Source organism: Stegastes partitus, unplaced genomic scaffold (assembly GCF_000690725.1).
Source record: "Stegastes partitus isolate 25-593 unplaced genomic scaffold, Stegastes_partitus-1.0.2 Scaffold516, whole genome shotgun sequence".
In the NCBI taxonomy this organism is placed as follows: domain Eukaryota; kingdom Metazoa; phylum Chordata; class Actinopteri; family Pomacentridae; genus Stegastes; species Stegastes partitus.
The window spans coordinates 324,601-351,976 of NW_007578247.1; the positions used below are offsets into that span (position 1 = coordinate 324,601).

The 27,376-nt window shown below is 43.6% G+C and overlaps 1 protein-coding gene across 5 annotated transcripts in view; it reads left to right on the forward strand.

The window, feature by feature from the left end:
• arhgap12b (Rho GTPase activating protein 12b) overlaps window positions 1-27,376 on the forward strand; it is a 72,099-nt gene that overhangs the window by 4,240 nt on the left and 40,483 nt on the right. The gene's annotated exons all lie outside the window — the stretch shown is intronic.

A 27,376-nucleotide genomic window follows, 5' to 3' on the forward strand; every position in this document is an offset into this window, starting at 1 on the left:
TCCTTTTCTTCAGTCCTCCCTGGTTTGTATCTCACCCTCATTTTGTCCCTGAACCGGCTACACATAACTGCCCCTGTCTCCATCAGATTCTGTCATATTGGATGTTCAGAGATTGCGGTTTCTCCACTTACCGTCTCCTGCAGGGCTGCCTTCGTTCATCAGCCGCTGCACCTCTCTACCTCAAACAATTTTGTGCATCATTTGGCAGATCTGATGAAAGCATCAACAGTTGCACGTGCTTATTAAAATCTTCTGCTGCTGCCCTTGAAGCGTAATTTGGCTGGCTCGTACAGATGGGCATGTTTTTTTGGAGGGGCAGCTGTTCCAGTTAGGTCATTAAAGACTAAATGGTCTGTTCACAGCTCGCTGTTAAATGGAGGGTTCTGTAATTGAGAGTCTTCAGGTACATTTAATACAAGGAAATGCCAAACACGACTGCTTGGTTGTGGAAGTTTGTTGTCGCTTTTGCTTTTTAAACTTGTTGACGCTGTGCTGCAGGAAGGTGTGTAAAGGTATCATTGTACCCAAAGCTAATTTGAGACAGATTATCTCTGCGAGGGGTTTGGTATCTGTGGGGATCCAGTCTTCCTGAGCCCCCCCAGTGAAAACATTAAATTAATTTCCTCCCTCCCCTTGTCCTTCCCGTCCCCACGCTGATAACTCAGGCCTCCTCCTGCCTCCGTGCTATCTGTCTCATCACTCGGAGCCAGTAGAATGGCTGGAAGACTGCAGGAACTGGGGTTTATCCTCCCTCGTCTGCAGCGGAGGTAGATCAAAGTAGAAAAAGGAGGAGATTTGAAGACAGTGGGAGTCCGAGCAGCGCTGCCTTCATGAGCCATTTTTGGGGCGGCTGTATCTAGGCAGGGTCAGCTTGTTTGAAGGCTCCAAGTGCTGCTTGTGTTCTTTGTTCCACAGGCTGCAGCAGCCTCCTCCAACGTGGAGGGAACAAAGAGACACTGGCTTGAATAGAAAGTAGGTCATATCTGCCGAGGATCAGTCTGTAGCCCCCAGTCACCCCGCAGTGGAGACCACTGTGTGAGCGAGAGCATGTGTGAGTGCGAACGCCATGTGTGATGCGCCATGTGAAGGAAAGGAAAGTGAGAATGGCAGCACACAACCATAGTGAACGACTTCAGAGCTCCAAATGTTAGGATGGCTAAATGGTTTGTGGGTCAGCGCTGACATACCTCAACAGGCCCTATCAAGGCAAGAAAAGGGTTGTTTTCTGTGTAGCTGCGGGCCTTCACCAAACTTTTGGAATTAATTTCACGCTTGTCAAATCACACGGGCCAAAATAAACACACATTTCACTCTCAGCCATTTACATTTGCATGGGCAGGTCTTTGGAGGGGTTTTTTGTCAGGCTACAGTAGAGCTGGCGGGGCGGATAAGAAACAGACAGCAGACAGGATTCAGCCAGAGCTCCCTGTCAAGCTCAGCGCTGTCTGTGGTCGCCGGGGCAGGTGGAACCCACTCCCTCTCTCTTTGTGCCTTTGTGGTGTTGTGTTAGTTTGTCCTGTTTGGCCTGTTGCCAGGCAAGTGAATGACCCTGCAGAAAACCCAATTCTTTCAACTCCCTACTTCCACAGCTTCCTGTCGTTGCAGGCAAACTGGCCCTGTGAGAGAGAGAGAAAGAGGATCCTGCTGCGATAACGCTGCAGCGTGAGAATCGAGTTTAGTTATTAGTGCTGATGGACGCTGGAATTGATGCTTATTGGGGAGTTTTAAAAAAGACAACATATCAGCAGATTGGGTAGATCTGTCCTGTATGATTACTGAAGAGTTGTGTCCAAGCCTTACACTGAGCAGGACTTTATACATTTGAATAATAATACACCACTAACAGCACATATAATGTTTTACAGCTACAGAAACAAGCTAAAGTTGGGATAATTCAGCTTGTTTCAAAAAATAACCAGCCATACAGCGAGCTGTAATTAGAAAACTGAGGGCTGTCAAAGTAACACACATCTTGTCCTTGACCCTCATTTCTTCTCACCGTTCTAATGCTTTCATTTTTATTAGTGCAAGTGATTTTTCTCCCATTACTAGGGTTTCACTGATACTGCTGTTGGTATTGTAATGAAGCCCTTTGCCTGTTTATGGCCAAATTACATTAACCATACATTAGGTGACCAAGTAGGCAGAGAAATGTCAGAGATAAAGTCTCTCTGTTTTACCCTCTGCACCTTAAAACCCAACAGCAAGTTTGAACAGTATGTTATGTTCTTAAAAGAATCGCCAATATTACTCCATAGACACTGTAGGAGCAACTGGAACCATCAGATGTTCAACTTTTCAACACTCCTTGAGCTGATAATGTGTGACTTATGGTTCTGTTGGGTTCACCAAATCCAAGGCTGAAATTGTGATATTTCAACAAGAAGGCTTCATTTACCTCTCATTAAAAAAAAACAAACAAATATGACAAACATTCACAAGACTATTAGTCCCTTGGCAGGAACAAACAGCTACATGGGACTATTTGGTTGAACTGCAGACTGTGTTTACACAAAGCCGATAGGGGACAAGGATCAAGAGAAACTAAAAATGTAGAACATCTACACTATGTATAGCCAACTTTTTTTTTTTTTTTTTTTTTAACTAGGGCTGATAATACATGTGGGCACTTAGAAAAATGTGATACATATTGTTTCCATTTTTTTTTGCAAATTAAATAATCAAACACACTAAAATCAAAGATAAATAATCAACTTCAATTGTTTTTAATTGCATTTTTAATGATTTACAACATTATAACTGTGTGCTATGACAAAACAGACATTTTCCAGTTCTCTACAGCCAAAGCTTTGCTGTTTTTCATAGAGGTGCAGGACTTTACAGCTGTGACTCGATAATCCGACACTAAATGTAAAACCTTCTTTTATGTTGGATAGCAAGGCTGTCTGATTGTTAAGACAGAGGTGGAGATACAAGGAGGGCTTGATGCTTGAAGGCTCATTTGTTGTTAATATTCATTGTTAATAGTTGTTATAATAAGTAGTAGGGCTGGTCCCAATAGTTTTTCTGGGCCCTGGATATTTGGGCCGAATTAATGATGAATATTCGGCGCGGTTCACTGATGGCGTGGAAGTGGCCGGAGCGCACAGGCAGGACTTGGCTGCTGATGCTGGTTTCGTTAGCGGTCACATTTCTGTTTCCAGTGACGTCGTTGTGTCCTCTTCTGTGCATGTGGGACACTTTTGGGTCGTATGAAGTTCACACAGCAGATCACGTACAAGTCGTATTTAATTGGAAATGTGAACGACTCAGAAAAAAAAAAAAAAACAGATTTCACAAAAAATCTGAATTGAGCATTAAGTCCTGCAGTCTGAACGTAGCCAATCTGTCGGATTGTTCAGTCAGATAATACGCCGTTATCCTTATTTGTGACATAAAAAGTCATGTCGGAGTCTGAATCCAAAGCTGTCGGTATGTTAAGGCTGTTTATTGTGGTTTCCGTTCGTTTTTCCAAAAAACCTGTTGGATAGCAAGGTTTTCAGATTGTTAAGGGTCCGATTATCGAGTCACGACTGTGTATTGCAGTAAAAAATGAGAATTAATGTGACAGGAGCAAAGAACATCCAGAAGTTAGGGGTTAAACCCCAAAAAACTCATCTCAGGTCCAGAAAAAAAAATCCCTTCTTGCCTTAAAATGGCTCAGATGTAAGTCGACACCGTTGCTTCGTCTATAATGTGTGGCTCTGTGATGTTCTGCTGCAGATACCGGTATCAGTCCAATACTATTGCTCCCTTTGAATTTCACATCAGTGTATTGTGACAAAAAAAAAAACTGCATGAGTTTACAATAAGTGTTGCTGTAAGTGAAAGAATGAATAGAAACCCTGGCTTTTATAACAAACCATATTTAATTCGGATCAGATACCCGGTCAGCTTAATTTGGTCACTGTGCTCATCCTTTGAGTCGGATCGCTGCATCTCTAACTGGTCTAACTGCCTCGGTGCCAGTAGCTCCTCTCCTACCGTCCAGTGTGATTGTCATTTTAGCAAACAGCGGTGTCGGGAGCCACACAGCAGGAGAGTGTGAGGATTGTATTACTGAGCTATGATTAGGATGCACACTTTCTATTTCCGTACTTGAATGTGAGGCTTACAAGGACAACCTGACACTCTACATGGCGGCTGCTACTACATGTAGACTGTAGTGTATGTAGACCATTAACAGTGCTATTCTCGCTGTGAATGGGGCATATTAGTGAGCTGCGATAAGTGGAAAAATGTCGAGATGATGACAACTAAATGGAACCGAATATAGAAGCTGCGTCATGTCGCTCAGTTTCCCATCCACTCTGCTGCACACATTCAGTCGGAAGGAGCCCCTGGATGAATGGATGGCGGGATATATGGATCCATCAGAGGGATGCGTCTCCATTCAGGTGCCAGCTGGCCACCTCTAATTGATTTGATTTGATGTCGGGGTGGTGATTAACGCCTCCGTGTCTCTCCATGCTTTCCATGCGTAATTTGCTTATCTCCAAGGCTCTGACAGCAGCAGAGGCTGACGGTCCACCTCCCGCCTCCTCAGCGCCACGAGGGTTTGCTTGGATTGGTGGTCACACAGCCCCATCCTCCTGAACCCTGTTTAGTTACCCAGCCCTCCCCCCCTCTACCCTCCCCTCTCCCCAGCTCCTATGCTCTTAAGGGATTGGCAAAATAAACCTCTTTTCCTCACTTCTCAGGAGCCTGGCAGTGGAGTAGTGTGTTTATTTTCCTAAAGAATGTGGCAGACCATATGATTTAAAGCCTGTTTTTCACATAAACATATTGGCTTTCTCTGCAGCTATTCTGTTTTTAAGACACTGCTGCTTTGCTTATTTTAGAATTCTGGAGAAAAACATGACCACACACTCTGTATCACCACAAAGAAAGTTATTTTGAGTTGAGTAACTCCACTTTTACTCATATCTCCTTAAAAATGGGGAAAGCCGAGTCTTGTCTTTTTGATGGGAAGCGGCTTTCAAAGCGCCGCGACTTAATGAGGGGATGAAGGCTGCTCTGTGGGATTGTGTGAATGGCCAGATTGTTGTTTTCTTTCTCAAGAGATGTGTCACCAAGGGGAAGATGCGGTGGCTCTGGAAGTGTTTGTGTCTGTGGCTTTGCAGCGTGGAGCCAGCCGGCTGCGCTGCGCTCACTGACCGTCTGATTAGAAAGACCTTTCGAGGCCCCCACACCCCATCCTTTCTGTCATTTCACACAATCACACTGCAAACAAGGTGTCAGCCACTGCTGGACCCTCCCTGTCTTTCACAATACCTGCACATTTAGCTGTAGAGCAGCTCCTCGTAGTCTGTGCGCTCCATGTCAGTAATGAAACCAGTAATTCTCTGAGATTACAAGCTGGATCAGTCACTCCCTTTAAATTAAGCCGTCTTTCAATATTGCATGTCTTGTTTCAGAGAAATCTCCTGGAAGGCTCCGCTCTGAGGATGCCTGTAGCCACAATGACATAACTGGCTTCTAAATGCATCCGGACAGATTCTCAAAGGGTTTAAAAACAAAAGGAAACAGCTGAGTCGAGGCCGGAGTCTGTCTGCCTTCAGCCTGCTGTGTGGTCCTCCTGCTTGCTGGCAGTGCCTGGAGAAGGAGGAGAAGGAGAAGGAGGAGGAGGAGGAGGGATGGAGGGAGGCGACTTAGGGTGTAGTGAGACAGGGACAAAGCACAAGGGCCCTGGGCCCCGACACAGCCGCTTGTAGCCCCCTGTGGGATGTCAGAGAGCTGGGGACAGGAGGCCAGACAGATATGTTTTCATGTTTGGGTGAATCTGGAGATTAGTTGCAGCCTGTGAGCCGTGAACGTCCCAATGGCTGCCACGGAGAGATGAACGACTTGAAAGAGCAACATTACAAGGTCACCATTAAAGATGGAGGAGAGCATTAAAACTGGATGTCATGAATGTCTGAGCATCTGGTGAGATGTAGATGGATTGCTCATTGTTTCTTTCCATCTGTGAAGCACAGGCGCTCTTTGACTTGTTTCTGCTAAGCTGTGTGTTTGCTGACTTGTGCAACAGAGCAAAGGCTGTGAATGTGTATCAGGGGCTCAGCAGTGTAATGAAATCTACCGCTATGTGGGCTTGGTTGGGACTCCTAAGTGCACTTTGAAAATGCATTCACTCCCAGAAAGGTTTGATCAATTTACTCCTGCTATTTTGGTGCAGTGAATTGGATCATTATTGTCCAGTGACGTGGATTTTCTCCCACGTGAAGCAGAATGTGCGTATTGTTCAGATAAAGGACAGCAGCTAAGAAAGCCTTTCTGTGTCTTTTGAGGGTCCTGGGAAGCTCTCGAGTTTACTGTACAGAAATGACCCGTTCCTTAACAACCAGCACCACAATAACCTGCTAATTGCATGTTTTGCTAAATGGACTCTTTTACTGCAGAGTCTAAAATTTGTTGCAGAAAGTCTTTACAGCCAAACGTTTTGAAGTACGTACAAGAAAGTGCACGCTCCCGTTACATCAGAGCCTCGTAAATACCAGCAGATACGTGCAGCGCTGTAACCATCTCCTGTCTGTTGCACCCCGTAATCTGGAACTGTGCCGTGTCTTACTCCCGGGCCGGCTGAAAAGGAGGCCCCTGCTTGTTTTCCAGTGCATACTTGACATTCCTGCCTCGGTGCCTACACACACACTCACATGCAGCGAGGCAGCAGGCGAGCTAAGTCAGTGAAGTTGTGCGTTCCCCTCAAAAGTAAAGCGCCGGACCTTTAGGTAATCTAATATTAAACTTGAGCAAATAGTGCTGTGTTCATGTGAGAGTTTGCCTTCCTGCATTCTTTCTCTTCTCTCTGCTCTGTTGGGGCCTTTTCAGTTTCTCTTCTACTTTTCTTGTTCGCTCTGTCTCTGTTGCTTCCTCTTCTTCTGTCAGCCTCGTCTTCCCCGCCGCACACCTGTCTCTGGAGTTCAGATTTGGTTTCATTGATGGGCTCCTGGTCCACTGTTTTTATTTTTTTTCCACATCCATCCTGATCCGTGCCTCTGTGATATAACGAGAGGATTAAACTCGGCAGCCACAAGGGGCTGAGAATCGAAGACAACAACGAAAGCTGATGTTGACATCAGTCTCGGGGTTAAGAGGAATCGTGTCTGTTGTGTCTTTTTAATTCTTTTCATCAAAGTTGGGTTAAAGGTGAGACGGAAAGAACGATTTATTTACATCCTATTTTTTTCTCTTTGTGTATGTTTAGGTTTAAGAGATTTAGATTTTTCAGAGCAGTGACTGTGGATTAAAGCAGCCAGCAAAACAGAGTAAAATGTACAGCGTTTGCCTCAGTTTTGTACTGTGTGTACAGTGGAAACACCAGTTAATACTAGAGCTGCCACAATTAATTGATTAATTGGGTTGAGGACAAAACAAGACATTTCAGGATCATCAGCTCGGGCATTAAGAAACACTGATCACCATTTTTCATCGTTTTCTGACATTTTATATGCCAAACAACTAATTATTCATTGAGGGAAATAATGGACAATAAAAATAATTGTCACTCGCAGCTCTATTTGACACACCATTGTTCCTCAGACAAACTGTTCAGTCTGGGGAACCAGTTACGTCATTCTACATTGCCATCGCTGATTAAATTCTTGCTACCTCCTACTTCAAACTGCAATGACTACTCTGGGCATACCCTGGACTACGGGCGAACTGAGAACTGAGCTGACATCGCTCGTAGCGGACGGGGCAGCCCTAAAAGTCACATCATCTCAGTGGAACCGCTGTGACGACCGGATCAGCTGATGTTTGGTACATTCACTTGGTGTTTTCACACGAACAACAGCGCTGCACTCTGCAAAGCTATTTAAAACTGGGACTACACCTCCAACAAGAAGCTACACCCAGACTCCTTTCCTCGCTCTGTCCACGTTGCCACAAATAACACCAGCTACAGCCAGTACGAGGTCGTTGACCTTAGGCATAACAAGGAAGTTCTCCGGAAGGGCTTCATCCAAAACACAGTCACAATGGAGGCTCATTTGGGGTTTAGGTTCGCACAGTCCAGTTTTCATGACGTGGCCTACTTATTGCTTAAAAAGCTAATAATTCCTAATTCTGTTATCAATGAATTACATATTAAATATAACATAAAGTTGTATTTTTAACTCGGTTATAAATCAGCTTCCAAAACAACAAGCAAAAATCAGCACATTTATTGATCACCGGTGACAAATAATCGGTAATCTTCATTAATAGACTGATTGTTAACTGTAGTGCTCTGGTGACTTTCACCGTATAAACACTGTGCTAACGCACTGCTACACCATGCTGTTAGCTAATCAGTGCTATTGGTCACTTTTGTGCTGAGGATCATCTTTCTCAGTTTGATTTTTTTTTTTTTTTTTTTTTTTTTTTTTTTAATGTAACCTTTATTTTATTGGGAGATACTAAGTTAAAAAGTAGGTTTTTTAGGGTAACCTCATTTAAAAAAAAAATAAAAAGTCTTGGTCGACTTTAACCATACCTACTCTTCAACCAATTGATTGATGGCAAGGCAAAAAATATAATCAACACATCAACTTTAGATGAACTCAGTATCCCACAGTGCACTGAATGCACGCTACCTGCTGGCCTTAGTGTGATAAATTTTTAAAAAGCTACTATATGCAGCACATTAAACCTCCACCTGCCCATTTTCATGTGATAATAATTGAATAATCCTGGAAGGCTGTTGATGTAGTACATCTCTGGTGATGGTCCAACCAGTGAAAATCTGGCTGGATGACAGCATATCGACCACCCATTTGAACAGTCGATCTGGAACCTACAGCCCCAGTGAATCAGTTTCCAGTTTAGAAAAATGAGTAACTGACTGTGTGAGTTTGTTATAAGGAACACCTTTAACTTGAGTTTACAATCATTAGCAATAGTTGTCAGTAAGTTAAGAAAACCAAACTGGAAAGTTCAGTGCTCTGGTTCAAAACTACATTTATGGTTTTCAGCAACTAACCCATCAGAACTTTGCAAGAGGGACTGAGAGGGTCAGTCATGCTGTGCAAGACCCCCACCCACCCCCCGAAATCTCTGAAAAACAAAGACAAAAAAAAAAAAGACATGGTGTCCAGCATGGGTATGATTGTTGCAGCTGTGCAGTCTGTTGTGAGTTGTTTCTTTGTTGTGAAAACCATCAACTGCTCCTTGTAATCGTGCCCACAGTTTCTCTTTCAAATGAGAATGACTTTGCCCTAAACAATGGATGACAGTTGTGGAATGACAACAAGTCACTCGTTTCAGTTATCAGATGAGGTACGATGTGCATGTAGTCACAACATCACCAAACTTCCTGCAACACTCATCATGCAAAGATGACAAATGCATGCTGGGCTAATCTTCCCTACAACAGACTGATGTTAAGACGAGCTGCTACATGACTCCAGCTCGACCAAAGTGAGGCGATAAATGTGAGAGTAGATGTTTATAAAGTGCAGCAGTGTTCATATAAGTGAAGAACACCGGTGACACAGTAGGGACTCCTCTCTTCCTCTGTGTCTGCCCCGTTGGCTGCAGTTCTCTTCGCTCCAGCGTCCATAAAGCTGCTCTGCCTGTCAGCCTGTGATGCGGCGTGCTGCTTATTCACACAGCGGATGACGGGGGTACATCACCTATTTAATTTGCTCACCCCCTCTCTCTCCCTCTCCTTCTCCTCACTCCACTGCTCTCTGTGCTTTATTCAGTCCCTCGCCTGTCGCTCACCGTCCCTCTCTCTGGGCCAGGCTCACTGCTGTAGCTCGGTGGATTGGGACAGCATGTACCCAGAGAAGGTAAGGAGGCCTGGCTGGCCTGCTTTTCATGACCCGGCTGGCTTCTTTTTCTGCTTCCCTCTATGGGTCTTTCCCTGACCTGCCTGTGTACACATTATCGGTGTGATTTAAACCACAGCAGCCCTTTCTGCCCGTGGCATTTCACCTTGAAACATTCAGACTGACAGCACCAACTGCTCTGTGTACTATTATGTGTTTGATATGGTGTTGGGCACGTGTGGGTGTTCTTGTGTGGGATTTATTTAGCAAGTAACTTGACCGCCCCCCACTGTGTTATCCGCAGAGGTCTATGTTTGCATACAGCGATGATGCTCAGGGCGCTGGGATCTCAGTGCACAGTTACATAACTGATGCTGGCTGTGTCCAGAGCCTTTGAAACAGCTGCTAGTCATTTTCCCCCCAGCGGCCTCCTGCTCTGGATGAGCGAACAGGTCAAGCTATGCTTCTACTTAACTGTCTGAGGACAGCGATCATGGTCTGGGGAACTATATCCCTGCCTTGCCTGTGTGAGGTGTATATGGCTATTAGCACAATGGCAGTGAGGTCTTTGAGATATCACTTCTCACTTATAAAAGTGTTTTTGGCTGCTGCTGTAATGAGCAGTGCTTTCTGTCTGCTGTGGCCTTGTTTCCGGTTACTCGTGTTTCACCTGAATGCACCGTGGGGGATCACAGTCAGCACAGCACTGAAGTGGAGCATCATCACTCCCCACAGTGCTTGACTTTGTGCTTATTTCGCTTGAGGCTTGAGTGGTATCTATTTTTCATACCTTCCTGACATTTCACCAGGGTGTACGATATATAACGGTATAAAATGCAAAAGCTGGGCTGCTGCTGATAGAAGTCATTTCAGCATGCATGATAATAAGCAATCTACTTGCACAGATTCTTGCTGGAGGACCTCATGACTACGGAAACATCATGTGGGCTAAACAGAGACGACGTGTGGGTGGTAGAGGCAGACTGGCAGTTGAAAAAAAATCATATGGCTAATGAACTGCTGTTGTAGTTGGACGAAGTCACCTTAAGATGAGGTTACATGTGGCAATTTAACGACATAAAACTTTACTTGACTCGACCCATAATCCGTGGGTTGGGTTTGGAAAAGCTTAACAGAACATATCATTAGTTTGGACGGGTCAAAAAGTGACAAAGCAGCGTTGTAAATACATTTTAAATACAGAAACCCAGTGTGCAGGATGAATAATACTTTATATCACTTGATTATTGGTATTGTTTTTTGTAAACCCAGTAAAAGCAGTTAACAGCCAAATGTGCTACTTTAGCTTTAATGCAACTGATTCTCATGATCTGTTTACCTCTTTCTGATCTCGAGCTTTGTCCCAAGTCTCTGATTGGTTACAGGTCAGGAATAATAGCCTAACACTAAGTGATCAATGTTAAACATATGTAAAATATAAATAAACACAAGTTTAAGTTTGAGTACATTTTGACACCAAGATTTTCACTTTTGAAACAAACGTGTTTCAGCTGCAAATATCGGTTATCAGACTCCTTGAATGCCAATTGGTGTTGATGTCAGTCTTGGAAAAAAAAAGTATTTGTCCATCCCGTAGTTTGACGTAGCGGATCGTTGTGGTTGGGCCATTTTGACTCCATTCTGTTCCATTTTATTTGCACTAGTGCCAGAACATTGCCCCCCACCAGGAAACGGTTTCCTTAATCGCTATTTTTGACAATGAATGTGTGACGTACAGCGATCAACAACTTAACTAGATGTACCATTGTGCTAAAGAAAAACTGCTTTATCATTCGCTTCATTTGGCAAATGTTAGCTCTGGCCGATACCCGTTCACTGTCCCAGAAGTCTTTGTCATAGTGGCTCTTTACTACTTCAACCCACACAAAGCTCTCTGCTTGTCAACACGAACTTCTACAGTCCTGGACAGTTAGAGGCTCCACCTGGTGGCACAACCAGGTAGTACAGCTAATCCACATACATTTTCTGACAAGCATGTAGGTTGTCTTTTGCCTTACCGGTTTATATATTTTAGATTACTTTAAATAATATGTTATTAACCATACAATTAATTATTAACAGTCCCAACTTGTAATCATCTTTTCAGCCCAGCTGCCTCTGTACAGTATCTCCTCATCAGTTAAATAGAAAAAAAGATTGATAACTATGTTTGTTTCGAAAAATATTCCAATGGGGTTTCTAACTATTCTGGTATACTTTAATACACTGATAGTGCTGAAGCCTGTTCCTTCTACTCTTCCATTTGCCCACACTGGTGTTTTGCCTGCAGAAGGATTCACCGAAAGCTGAAAGTTGCTGCAAATGTCAAAATGCTTCTCGTGTCTTTCAAGAAGAGTTGTCTATTATTAGTAATGTGATTAAGGATGTTGCTTGTAAAGTCAGAGAGGATCCTGCGCAGCTTGTTCTCAATGAAATTAGCCTCCTTTCGGCAGAAATCAAGCTGTAACTGAGTTCACTGTGGGGCCAAATCAGCTCTGTTGTGTAATCAGAGTGTATCTTTTTCCAGTCTTGCCCCCTTCCCGTACTCATCCATGTGTTCTGGGCTGCTCTTTGACTTGTGCTCTTGTATTTCTCCGCGATTTGGTGTAGCTCTACAGCACATTACTGTAGATCAAAGACAATATTTGTGAGCCCTCCACTGTTTCTCTACTCACACTGCTTTCCTCAGGAGAGGTACAGCTGGTTGCTGGTTGCCAGTGTGTGGGAGGACTGGTGGAAGCATCGGAGCGTAGGAGTGTTGAGGCATCAAGGGGCACGTATTGTCTCTGTCATGTGCCACTGCTGTCATTAATTACTTGGCAAGGCTTCCAAAGAGACAAAGGATGAACTGCGAATCGATGAGCGCTGAAATAGTTCCGCTAGTCTTGCCAGAGGTCATTTGCTGTTAAAGGAAGATTGGAATTGGTCTGTCGCCGTCACCCAGCAGCTGTTGGTTGAGTGTACAGGCTTGTGGAAAGGTGTAGAGGAGTAACTGATGCGTAGTGTCACACTGCAGCTCATTTTTTCAAAAAAATTGGCAGATTGATGGACATTTGTTCTACCAGTGGACATGTTATTGTGTTTTATTGTCAGTTGTGCTCGTGCAGGTCATTTGTACGCTCGTGGTCGAGGACGTGCCGCTCCTACAGTCGCTTACCGCTGAATTGACTTTCTAGAAACCCTGTGTTTTTGTCCGCAGAACTTTCCACCAGCAGCTGTTGCTGAACAGAGATGCTACACAGAAAAACAAAGGGGATATAGAGAGAGTGCACACTATACCACTGTGGATCAGTCTGGATCCTTCTGCCAGCTTTACAGCTCTGTACCCAAACAGCCAATTCAAACAGCAAATCCAATTTTAACACACGTCCTGTAATTGCACTCAGATGGGTTCTCAGTTCAGTGGGGACTCTTCGAACCAAACTCTGCCTTTTTGGGAATGCATTATGTTTCTGTGTACATTTCCTCGAAGCCAGCCATGAATAACTCACCGATAAAACACAGGCACTAAGGAGGAGGAGCAGCGTTCTCTCCAGTACATGGAAGAAACTTCCAAGGTCAGCAACCTTTCAGTGCCCTTGTGTTTGATTGGCAGAGAGACACTCCCAGCGTCCATTAATGAAATGGATATGCCAGCAGTAACGGATGTCTCAGTGTTCCCTCCATGCTCTGCTGGCTCTGCAGCACCATTGGCCGGTTAGATCACCTCTTTGTATAGCTGAATGACAGCTCGTTGATTATTCTGTCAGGGGAGGATTACGCCGTTTCAGTCATAAATGTATAGACCAGCTAGTGTTGAAAGCAGAGGAGAAACTTCAACAACAGTGATCCTGCAAAAATCATGGCCGTTGTTTAATCTGGATAACTTTACAAAACCTGTCTTCAGGAGATCACTTTAGTTTATTTTTTTCTCCTTCAAAGCCTGGCATATTGTTTTCCCTCCGAGTTATGGTGGACCTTGGTCAGGTCAGAATTATCTACACTGAGTAGAAACAAAACAAACACGAGTGATTGGGAGTGTGAGTGCCAACGCTGTTTTCCAGCCTTGTGCACCTCTTTATGTTGACATAACGCTTCAATTCCCTTTTCCACCACTTTTGAGGCTTCAACACACCGGCTCTTCAAAACCATGAGCTCACGAATCAGGACACATTCTGAACAATGCAACCCAAAGTTCTCTGTAGAACCAGTGAAACCCTGACTAGAAGGAAAGGGAACTCAAAAGTGTCTTCTGTGTATTATGACACAGTTCTAATGAGATAAACTTTCATTGAAATAATTCTTCGATTACTTATTTTGACCAAAAATAGAAAAAAATGGATTCAACAAGTGCCCACAGATGCTACCAATAGTGGGAAAAAAAGTGTTTATTCCGACTTACAATTTCAATTTATTTCCGTACTTGTCTCCTCTCTGCTCCTTTTAAAGCACAACCTGGAATTCAGCCGAAACGTCCCTGAATTCTGGTCACACAACCAACAGCTGAGTCACTGATGGCGTCTCACTTCTGCTGAGGAGCACGTTTGTTTTTTTTTTTACAGGATATCATGCAAACAAAGCATTTTATTTTTTTCCAATGACACAGAACAAACTGATTTTCATGAATGATCATGACTTGAACCTTGCATTTGACTAAGTTTCTTGACAGAACCACACACCAAAAATGAGTAGTTCAAGAACTGGAGGACAGTTGAAAATCTACCAGTTCTCTCAGCCTTTACTGTTTGTGTAATTTTGTCCATTTTCTCTTTGCCTTTAAACCCACCGACTGGTTTTGGCTTTTTAAAGGTTAAAGAGAAATCTGAGCTGATCTCAGAACTGGTCTTGGATGTGTCCAGTTTTACATAACCTGCTCACAAAAAAGACAAACACAACAATTTGAGCCACGAGAATATGAAAAAAAACAGTTGGATTTGTAACAGATTATACATCACATTCAATTGATAGCTTCTTTATAATATATTTGGCAAAGCCTCTTTCACTCCTCCTGTAATTTCTTTCTGTTGTGCTGCAATCACGTGACCTGGTTGTTTACCACTGATTGACGTTCCACAGACTAAATCCATTCTGCGTGTTTTGTCAGCGAAGGGACATCAGATAGCGGAGCTCATTTGACCCCAGTCCTGCTAACCATCTGCTCAGACGGGCATACCTCATTAATGCCTGTTTACATTTTTTCACTTCACTTCTCTGGTATAAGTGCATAAACACTGCCTCAGTAGGTCCAGTTTGACTTTCCTGAACGAGGGTAATTTTTAAAAATTAATTTTAGTCTTGACTTTTTATAGAATAAATTGAAATTATTAAAAAAAAAAGGAAGTGATACCTAAACAAGTACATAATGGATTTAAAAGAAAAAAATCCTAGTTTCAATCTTGTGTTTGCCAAAGGTCAGCTGTCTGAGTGCATCGGATTTACTTCCCTCTGGTGTGTTTTCTGTATGACCGTTTGGGTGCACCAAGGAATACGCTTTTGCATAATGCAGTATGTATGGTGCACTGAAGTGTTTGCGTCTGGATTTTTTTCCCCAGTAAAGGGGCTGGTACTGGAACATTGTTTTGTATGGATTAAACCACAGAGACAGACCAGGCCAGAGTGCCATAATCATCTGAAAAGTGTAATAGGCTTCACTGGGTAAGCTTCATGCACCAGCAACCGTGGGACAGAGGGGCTTACAGGTCAGCCCGGACAGACCTCCCCCGCCTCTTCACACATACACGTACTAGAATGCAATCTTCTTACATATTTGGATTAAGGGGTTGTGTACAGTACATTCCTGGGTTTAAACCCCCACCCCTCCCCAAACTCCTGTTCATCCCACTCCGGCATGTCCCAACGATTCTCATCTTGTTGAACAGTGTGTTTATCTGTTCTCTGGTCACTGCGGTGTGGCGAATAACAAAACCTGCCCTGTCCAGCACCAAGCGTGCCACACCGTTGCTTCTCTGCACGTTCCAGGGGGACGGCGAGGGTTTTGGCTCCGTGTCTTTGTTGTTGCCTAATTCACAGATTCATTCTTCTTGCTTGTGTCTCTCGCTGGAAACCCTTGGAGGTAATTGAAAGGCGAGTAATCTGTCTTTCTTGGAGTTGGGGGGGGCGATGTGGCTGCTCTGTGGCCCGGGCCAGGACCCCCTCCCGGTGGCCAGTAGAGAGGCTTGTTGTTGGTCTGCCAGCCAATCCCCAGGCCCTTGAGCCCCTATTGATCTGAAATGAGTGGGTGTTTGCAACCATGGCGACATATTCAAATCAGACGGCAGCCACTCCAGAGCTGATTGGGCTGCAGTGCTTTGGTTGTGTTTAGGATGCTGTGTTTTAGATGATGTTTAGGGATGATGTCAGTGGAAGGCCACTTAACACAAAGGTCCTCAAATTAGGGAATAATTAAAAGGAAGTCAAAGGGAAACCAATAATATTAAGATCTTTGTGAGAAAATATTTAAACATGTGCTGTTGAAAAATCAGAAAACCTGCTCTTTGAACAAGAATTACAATTATTTCATGATTTCGTAAAGCTGTAATGACTTATTCATAGGAGATCCAATTCAGACTTAAATTTTTTGTAATTCCTTATCGGCTTTAATTATCTCAACTTGATTTCTGGAATGTTTTTATTAGTTGGGCTGGTTTGTTTGATGCTTCATGGAAAAACTACAAAACCTATTTGTCTTGGCCACTGTTGTGACTTAGAAGAAGCCAGTTAGAGAATAAAAGCGAATCAGAGCAGTTTTAATTTCAGTAATTTTGGTTGGAAACAATGGATGGAGGTGTAGTAAATCAGCCCAATTCAACCCACAATCTGAAAGTATTTGACTGTAGCTGTAGGTTATTTCATCAGTTTTCTAAAAGACACATATCGCTGTCAGCAGGGCTTGTTATGGAATTTTTAGCTCCGTAATGAGATGTTCAGAAATGTTAGTGAATTTCTCAAGCTGGTTTTATTTATATAGTGAAAAATATCATGTCACAAATTAGCCTCCAAGGGCTTTAGGATCTGCAGAGCACACCACACCCTCCATCCTCACACCGTCTACCTGCACACATCTTTCAGTTACTCTTCATCTTGTCGAATTAACTGAGTGAGTTTCAAGCCTGTTCATGTAACGGAAGACTCGTGCACAGTGGATCATATCTAGGAATTTGACATGCACATGGCTGAGGAGCATGAACACTATTGTCCTTACTTCCCCTGTTTCTGAAACCCAACATATCCTTGATTCAGCAGCTGCCAAACTAACATTTTAAAAATCCTGAGCTCATTACTTTTCTGCGTTTCCGGCTCCCTGTCCTGAACAGGCAGCGGGAACAGCTCCTCCGAGCCGTCTCATTGGTTCACCAGAGCCCATTTCCAGCGTCCCTTTGTTACTCTGAAGCAAACCCACTGACCCTGATCACTACTCCCATCCAACCCAGTGGCAGCAGTGCTCCAGATTCCTGTCAGCATCACTCAGCAGGAGAGGACCACCTCGTGGCTCAAGGTTACCAACTGCCCCAGTTCCTGCCCTGCCCGGTGCGCATTCTGTCAATGGTCCACACAGGGTTTGGCGGACAGTGTTGCCTTTACGTGCCATTGCTGGCTTGACAAAACAAAAGCACCATTCTCGTTAATGTGGCAAAACATGCCCGACGGAAATTGAATTGCTCTCTACAGAAGCAGCCCTGTGACGATCAATTACCCAACCGAGACCCTTTTATGGGTCACAGAGAGGACAAAAGAGAACAGGCCCGTTTCCTTGGAGGTACTGGAGCCTGGGAAAGAGTGGCTGCATGCAACAGCTGGATCTGCAGTTGTACTTTAGAGCAGGATGACTGTCTACCTGGGGTTTATTCAGAAAAAGAAAAACATGCATGTATTTTATGAGCCAATAAATGTCTGGACCTAAATGTAGGCAGTGGGATTCTGTCAAGTCTGAGATGAACAAGCGTGTCCAGAGACAGGTAGCACATGGCAGCAGGTGGGCGTCAGATCAGCAGGAATATGTCGACGTGTACATCTGGAGGTGGCAGGCAGTCCACAGTTCAGTATGTGGTCATGTTTTCAGTGTTACATGGAGGCCAGTGGCTCGCTGATGATGTAAGTCACTTTTCTAAAGACCCTAAGCATGTGACTGGGCAGTATAAATGACAAGGCAGCCCTCTCTCTGGCAGGGACTGTACACAACAATGGCTTTTACAGTGGCTGGTCCTCTACTGGAACTTTTCTCTGGATGGATATACAGAGGGACGGGGGCACGAAGAGGGGAGGCCGCCTGGCTTGGCAGCCTCTGGGTTGTGGGCTGAGTGACCCATGACCTGTATGAATGGGACACAATGCATCTTTCTGTCGCTGCATCTCCTCCCAACACACACACACACACACACAGACAGCTGAACACCCTGAGTCATGGTATGTGGGCCAATGGGTAGAGGGGCCGGAGATTTAAATATGCCCTTTTAATTGTGTGTGTAGCCTAGTAGCCCACTTTCCTTGCCCCTGTCACCGCAGGCCGTGTTAATCATTATTAATTAATCTACAGTGGCAAATGCCCATCACAAGCTAGCAGAGCCCGAAGCCACGTCTACCCCTTATTTCATCTGACTGTCAGTGGAAGGAACCAACATCTGCAGACGGAAAACAAACATGTCCTCACATTTGAGAAGCTATAATTAATACACGTTTGGTACTTTTGCTCGATGCGCTTATTCAAACAGTGACTACCAATCAATACATCGACTGTTTCATGACTAGGAAGGTCGCAGACTTTAACAAATGATGTCTGAGAATTTGCAGAGTGGACACACACAGCCTTGAGTGCATGACAAGAACACTGACGACAAAAAAATCAGGCCACGCAAGAAAGACAGCACATGTTGTGTTGAGGGATTATTTTAATTATCAGTTGATATGTAATAAAGCCTGACAGATGTATTAGTCAACCGCTATTATCAGCTGAAACTGGCCAATCATAACCCTCACCCGATATCAGTACCAGCGTATAGGTTGTCTCATATGCACAAAATCAAAACTTTTCTCTTTTTTTTTCTCCACACAACATATTGCTGAAAAAGATGCTTGGAGTAATTAGGAACATTGACATCACATAGTTTGTCCTGCAGAGCAACTCCATCGTTTATAACAGTCTGTGCAGCACATTTAGCAGAGTACATGTCACAGCTGGGTGTCGTCATGATGACGGACAGCCAGTTTAAAGTCTATCAACCAATTTACAGATATTAGAATTTATAGCTCCCTAAAAATCGCTATCAGCCCCAAAAAATCCAGTGTCACTCAGACTCTAACATGAAGGGCCCTCTTTGAGCTAAAACAACTAGTTGATTCATCAGTCAGTTGGCCCGCTTTCAAACAATAATTATACACATATGTACATTGTCCCACTTTGTTCCAGGGCTGGACCCAAATATCCGAATATTCGGTCGTGGTGGTGGTACCCGGATAGTAATTTTGATATTCGAATATTCGCGTGCCCTCCTGCCACCGCCGCCGCCGCCATGGAAACAGAACTGCGACCGCTCTGCTAAACTGGCATTAGCAGCCAAGAACTGCCTGAGCACGGAGCGGCTGAATATTCGGATATTCGCCGTTAAATGGGCACAAACATCTGGATATCAAAAAAATGGTTATTCAGACCAGCCCCACTGAAAACATGCACTCATGTTGTTAACTTGTGAAAAACTGACAGTGGAGCAACAGAAACAATTTACTGAAAATCTCTTGCACAGATGATTCAGATAAAGCAATTTAAAGATGTCGCTTTGGGCTTTCACAATTTCTGACACTTTAGTTTGAGTTGATTAGAATGCCGTTTCCCAAGAACGCATCCTTGAATTGCTTCAATTTGTCCAACTAATGTAATAATAGTAATGTCTGTATCCAAAAAAATAATAATATCATGAGCACTGACTTGGTTGTGACTCATCTCGATAATTTGATTGTGTTTTATTTGTTGTAATACTGCATATCCTTTGCCAACACTAACTACATCCACATCATTTGCTCTGCAGGACTTTAATCGTGTCTAAACACTCCACATATTTGAATGTCAGATTCACCTTTTGTGGACCTCCAGAATACAAATCAGCGTTAGAACTGGGCAGTTTTGTTGTTATTATTTTCCTCGAAATCTCTTCTTGCGCTGTGCCTCAGGGAGAGGGGATAGAATGAGTTGTCCGAACCCCCCGCTGTGCTCTGGGTTTTTCTCGCTCTGCTAAGGTAATTCCATTTCCTCATTCTGGACAAGCTGTGAGTGTGGCGGTCCTCTCAGCGGGGGTCCCTGCTGTCAGCCTCTCCCAGCCCAGATGTACCCTTAAAAACAACCCCCTCCCTCCATTCTACCTCTGTCACCTCGCTTTCTTCTGTTTTCTTCACCCTTGCTCTTTTCTCCATCCCTCCCCTCTCTCAGCACTGATTTCTCACTACTTTGTAAATGCCACGACTGCTGCTTTGGTTTTTATCCGTCATCATGCTCCACAATGTTGAGAAGAAGAGCTGCTTCTGTTCTTGGGATACCAGTTAAGCCTTTATCATACAGATCTTGTGTGGTATTTAAACAACATGTTTCACATAGCAACGGCTGTAAACCCACACACAAACAAGGTATTTTCCGTCTGTTGATATTTGCCTAAATACATTTGAACCTATGTAGACTTGCTTGTTCAAATTGTCATTAAAAATTCAACACCTTCCAGCCCCCTTTTCTGAGAAACCTGTTTTCCACCTCAGGCTGAAGAACAACACACACCTCCCATTTGTCTGTCTGTGTTTGTAGGTTAGTCGTGTGTGTGTGTGTGTGTGTGTGTGCGTGTTGAGTTTACCACAGACTGCAGGTTTGAGGTTTTCATCTGAGAGGAAGTTTCCATTTCCCTTGTGGGTGGCTGTCGCATGTTCAAGTGGCACACACCAGCACTTGGCGCTCAGCTTTACCGTGGATTTCGTTCTCAAGTGTGATAGTGACCAGGGGCCTTAATAATTCAGCCCGTGGTCACATGCTAACGTACACGCCTGCATCATGCTCTCACACCTCTTGCCCCCTATAGTGCTCCACAGAGGGGTTTCAGGGCTGGAGTGTGGCAGCAGAGGGGGAGATGTGTGGAATTATGCCACTTGAACCTCCAGGGCGGCAGGGTGGCGCTTATCTGGGTCACATTCTGGAGAGGAGGATCATTAAAATCGGAGCATTAGAAATCAGCTACGTGAGTGCGAACACACTAATGCATATGCATGGAGCAAACACAGCCTCACACAGTGACACAGAGTGTGAGCTGCACACTGACTCACACCACAGCTTGCCATCCCTTTTCCTTATTTTGCCGCTGCACCTAAAGCTGAAATGGTATTGTGAGATAAAAGCACTCCTCGCTGCGTGTTTGATTTTCAATTAACCTGATTCACTGGGGTTAATACCCTGATGCGCCGCAACCTGCGTGCTCGGCGGCTGCAAGGCGCTCCCACTCTGTTCTTACCGCTAATGAGTCATCACGCGTTTGACAGACACACTCGTCTTTGTCTCTGCCGCGAGCCTTCTCTGAAGAAATAAAGCAGCAACTAAAGTACAAACATGAAGATAATGAAAACTCAACTCAGACTCAAAGTAGACTTAGCCGTGCTGTCAGGTCTGGTGCTCCGGCACTAAATGAAGATCAAACAGGGCAGTGCAGTGAAATTCAAAATGTACTTATGCAGCTACAGATTGTTTTCATGATTGATCTGCCACTTGGATTTTTTGTTTAATTGATTGGCTGTTTTTGTTTTTCAATGTTGGAGAAGAGTAAAACATGTCTGTCTCTGGTTCCTAATGAGCAAGTTGATGTATTCTGTTGTCTTTGGACTTTATCAAACCCAGTTTTTACTGATAAATTATGTAAAAAGGCAGCGAGTGTTTATAATTAAGCAGGTGGACCCAGAGTGGTTGGGTTCAGCCAACTAGCTGATTAATTGACTCTTTCAGCACTAGTTCTGATAGATCCAAGGCTTTGTCGTACTGTTTATTAATAACAATATACATATAACATATTTACAACCAAATGCTGACTTACTTCTCATTTGTTAACATGTTATCTGGCATCACGTGATGTTGTCATGACGATATCACTGCAGAACCTTGACTAAAGAAAGCCAGTGCTGCTGTCATCTTTGATCAAGTGCATCTTATTCAGCTTTGGTGGATTAATCGGCTCTTTATATAGAATATGGCAGATTTACAAGCAGTTTAACACCATGTATTGCAGTCTCCTTACATTCCTAAATTGAAATGATGACTTCAGGAAAGATGAATTTTCATTATCAGTTAATCATTTAATTTATTAAGAAAGAATGCTTGACAGTTGCTGGTTCCATCTTCCAAGTAATGACGATTTGCTGCTTTGTTTGCTTCAATAACAGCTTAAGATGTTACCTGCTGGGACTCCAAGAAATTGTGATGGATAGTTTTACTGTTTCTTGCCATTATTTGGTATCTAAATTCCACCGGTAGTGCTAGACGTGCACCAGTATGACATTGCAATAACAATGACCAGTAATTGGGTGTTTGCCGTTACTGATAATGAAACAGTAACTGAACATATTAATCTTACTAATGCAAAAATGCAAAGTGGAAAATATAGATATATTCAGATCAACGCAAATGCTTGGAGAGCCTTCACCATCTCTAGATGAAAAGATACTTTCATCGTTTTCAAAAATAAGTGTTTTTTTAAGAATATGTAAAGTGATGCAAGAATAGCATGCGTAGGCTACGAAAAACAAAATCTGAATATAGCTGCTGGACTGTCAGTTCACGCATGATTTGATACGAGAGAAGTCCCAGGTTCTAGCCATGCATGAAGGCTGATTAAAACATGTAGTGTGAGATAACACATTTTACAAGATTCAATATGAAGACTACGTGCCAAGCTTTCAGTGCCGACCCTGGTGGAGAATAACTGGTGCACTGCCAAAATATTCTGTGTGGAACTCGTGCTCTAGAATTTCTCTTCTAGGAGTATGTCAATAAATAGACCTGTGACAGTAATTGTTCAGACCACAGAGCTGTAGCGTCAGAACTGAGTGTCCTGTTCTAAACGGGTCAAGACAAATACTAGAGCATATCCAGGTACACACAATATAATTAGTGCTGTTTATTCAGCTTGTTCATAGCAACGATTTTGCTATTAGTACAACATGCTTTGTGTGACTGAGTGAAGTGGCAAAGATGGGCTGTTGATGATGATGATGATGATGAACAGTGGAAGACAATGCACGTGTGCAGCTTTATGCTACACTACAACAGGTTTTTATGTGGATTCTCTTAGTGACGGACTTTGTTAGATTCAAGGATAACGAGAACCGCTGCTGTCAACCCAAGTAAACTCTGACCCAAACCCGGCTTCATCCTCTCCGCTGTGGCCTCTGAAGTCACTCCGCTGTCTGCTCTGTGTGTGAGGAGGTGAAGAGAGGCAGCAAAACAGAGCAGAGGAGGAAACGCCACCACCCAGACTAGGGCTGAACAATGAATGGATTTTACATGTCAAACAATGCAATTAGCAAATCACAAATGGCTGCAATTTAGCATGTAAATTATGCAGCACATCTGATCCGGGGTTCAAGCTGTTGCGTCAGTGGTGTTACAGATTCATGCCGTCCTCCTTGTGTGACAATTTTTTGATATTATCTCTGTGGTAATGTTCCATCACATGTTTTAACACATCAAACCACAATATCTGTCAGAAAAATCAGTTAGATATGTTCCTAAGTTATTCAGGCCAAGATTAAACTGGTTATTAAGTGGCATCACAAATCCACAACATGCGCCACATTAACAGACATAATCATCATATGAAACTCTATTATAGAAAAAAAATAACAAAATTAACTTATCTACCACTAATTAGTACAAAATCCCACGGGCCTTTCTGCAAAACATTTCTCCACTTTCCAAAATCAGTATTTAAAGTTCATCGGTTCCTACTGTTGTTTTTGCATAAACAAGTATGCAAAAAACATTGGCAACAAATAAATAAATTTGTGGCATTAAGCAACACATTTTCTGCACTCAAGGATCTTTGGCACACAATTAGGATGGCACTCAAACAACCTGTGTTTTAATTAGGGGTCGACTGATTATTGGCTTGACCAGTTATTGGATCTGATATTCGGCATTTTATGTAATTTTAAAATGCGCTGCTTTGGCTCTGATGCAACCGCCTCTCTCTGAGTGTAGTCAGCCCAGTGCGACCGTGAGCAATGTCCTGCCCACAGCGCCGTCTGATTGGTTCCACATCACAACTAATAGCCAGCCAACACCAAAGTGTTTCATTCAGTGTTGCCACAAGAAAAACCATGTTGGTCAACCTTTAACTTCAGCCTCTAACCTTCAGATATAGTCCCAGTCTATGCGCCACATCTTATCCTGCACATTATACATATATACATCCACCCAACCGGTCGAGGCAGATGGCCGTCTCTCCCTGAGCCTGGTTCTGTCAGAGGTTTTTTTTTTCCTTCCCACTGTTGTGGACTGCTTGCGGACTGCTGAAGCTTATAGGGAATCCAAATGTTCTGGATTGTTGGGTGTTTCTGCCTATGTTACGCGCTATGAGATGACTTGTTGTTGTAAATATGCGCTATACAAATAAAATTGAATTGAATATGTGCTTGTCTGTGTGCCCGTGTTGCAGCAGTGCCTTAAAGGATTTCTACCTGCACTAAGCCCCACAGCACAAACACTCTCACTGAGACGTTCCGTCACCTGGCACGTCGTAGCAAAACGGTGACGTTGGCTTGGCACATAACTCCTCCCACCAATCTGCCGTGCGACTAACGAGGTAGATAATGGCTCTAATCTGTCATCATCCTCATCTGTTTTGGCTGACCTTTCCATTGACAGACTGGGAGGAAGCATTGAAAGGGGTGCCGGGATCAGCTGTGATCGCTTTGTTTTCACACACAGCTGGTGGCAGACTCACCACAACTCCAAAATCTAATCTTGATAAGCTTCTTCCAACACCCGACAAAGGAGAACAAATGCGGTGGATTTTGGCAATTCGAGGATTGCAGCCCGTTGGATGTCGTTTGCGGTGTAAAACTGGGATCCAGACGGCTTTTGTTGAGCTGTTTCGGTGTTGCTCAGACACTGTTGAGATAAGACCCGCAGACTTGCTTTTGGCTGATTTCAGTTCTGAGTGCAGATTTCACTGCAGCGTCTGTCGCTGTGAGTGGAGCGTGTGAACCACAGACTTTACGACCCCAGGATCATGAACTCCGACCTTTTGTGGCCTTTGAGCACGGCCACCCGTCAAGCAGTCCGCTCTGTCTTTTTCTGTCTTTCTTCTCCTTCATCTGACTCTGTATTTTCTGTCACTCTTCCTCCCTCCATCCCTGACTTTCCCTCCTCCCTCCCTCCCTCCCTCTCTGAGAGACTCAGGTCATTCAGCTAATGAGTGCTCCTATTTAAGGAGAGCACCACAGCCCTAAATAGATCTCTTAAGATCCTTTAATCGGCCGCTGAGGCCTCTTCTGTTCTGTGTGACGACAGTCTGGATGCAGTGAAGCTGTTAGAGTAGCTGCTACCTGCTGCATCCACATACCTGCTCGGGACCCTTCTCGCCCCGACCGGACTCCTCTTTCTTGGACCATGTTTTCATACCTGAGGACCCCAAACTATATTGTGAGTAGCTGTTGTTCTGCTCTGTCCAAAAGAGCAGCTTAGTGAGTGACGGGATGTGTTAAAGCTTAGGCTACTTGGCTGAGGGAAAAGTAGAGCAGGTGTTAGTGGGTCTTGGTTCTTGTCATGGTCTCTGATAATGACAGAAGAGCTGCACAGATGGACTGCGTTTGTAACTCAACCATGTGCATTTCATGTGATTTTTGTCAGCTTTGAAGGTTTTTAAGTGTATTTCTGCACTTCTGAACATAGATTCTTGCTCTTTATATTATATTTTTCTGGTAATTTCTATTTGTTTATTTGAGAGAAATGTTGAAATGTGAATATTTAATTATTGCATTTTAATCCAATTCAGCAAACTTACAGTCGCCTTATAAAATATAATGCATCAGAGAAGTTAGAGATGAACAAATTGCCCCTATGTGAGTTTTTTTACACTGCAAGGGAAATAAACTTGCTGCCAGAATGTCATGATGGAAAATATATACACAAATTTCAGAAACCAATTACTTTTTATCACACATTAACATACTGTACACCCGTTGGCTCTAGCTAGCTAACAAATTCCAACATTAAACAGCAGCCACAAGCAGTACTAACGCCAACCCAGACGATACAACATTACCTCTGGCTGCTAATAAGAGACAATCATCAAAACAATAACCATCGATCCTCTTCAGCCTTTATATGCTGCCCCCAGGATAGATCAACTTTATTTATGCTGATGATACTCAGTTCTACACTGCTGTCTCTCCTGAGGACAGAAGCCTCATCGATGTCATTCACAAGTGTGGTTTAGACGTTAATTCTTGAATGACTCAGAACTCGGTCCAGCTCAGCCAGGATAGAACGGAGAGAGAGCTCTGAGCTGAAGTCACCGGCACTCAGTCCCATTTACCAGGCTAAAAACCAAGGTGTTATCATAAATTCTTTATGCTCAGCACTTGGAGTTGCACTTAATGCTTGACTTGTGCTGTATAAATAAAGTTAGATTTTATCTGCGCTAATCGCATCTTTTGAGCTAAAATGGTCCTTCTGAGGTTGCTGGACATTGCTGCCACATTACTTTTTGTGATTTATTTAGTTTATGACACTCCATTGCTCATCCTTGATTAACTATTAGATATTTTTTGTCGCGTCTGTTTTGCTCTAAATGTAAAAATAGTGTTTTTACGTCGTGGTTTTCTGCCGGCATGAAGTCCAACATACGCAGGCAGAACCCAAGAAGAGCCAACATAAGTGTCTCTGTAAGGTGTTAAATCTCCCCTCGGTGCTCTGTTGTGTTAAGATTTGATGAGTGTGAAGGCCATAGCATGTGATTTACATTTTCATACTCATCTAACCATTCAGTGGGCCCTTGTACTCCGAGTACGGAGGCATTCTCATCAGAATAGAAACTAGTCATTATAAACACCATCAGTCAGAACAGCTTTTTTATTATATTCAGTGACCTTTCAATGGGCCCAAACCATGACGGTATAACATCCTTCACAACATATAAGAGCCACCAGATCCCCTCACTGTAGGGGTCAAGGGTTCAGGTTTTTCCTTTAATTTGTCACCCATCTGGATTCAGTTGTTGACTACGTAACTCAGCTAATGCTTGTTATATATATAGGATCATAGAGAGTAATATGCAGAGTGTCCTCGTGAGTACTAGCAACGCTGGGCTGTCTATTATTAAGGTCCTGGGTTACATAAGAGAGAAGAGGTTGATGGTTGTTTGCAGTATCCTCTTTCAGCATCAAAAGGAGTCGGTAACTGATTCAGAGAGAGAGTATGAAGAGGAGCTGACCTTCACTTAACTGCAGGGCAGATGCAGTTCAACCTGAATGGCCTGCTGACGAGGATCGACTCTGTCAGCGAGCACAGTTGATATTGTGAGATGTGACAGTGCCTTCAGGCTGCGTACACGCGCTCATGTCTGAGCACACAGGTGATTGTATTCAGGATTAAAGCTTTTCTTCGACAGAGAATAACTGCTTTC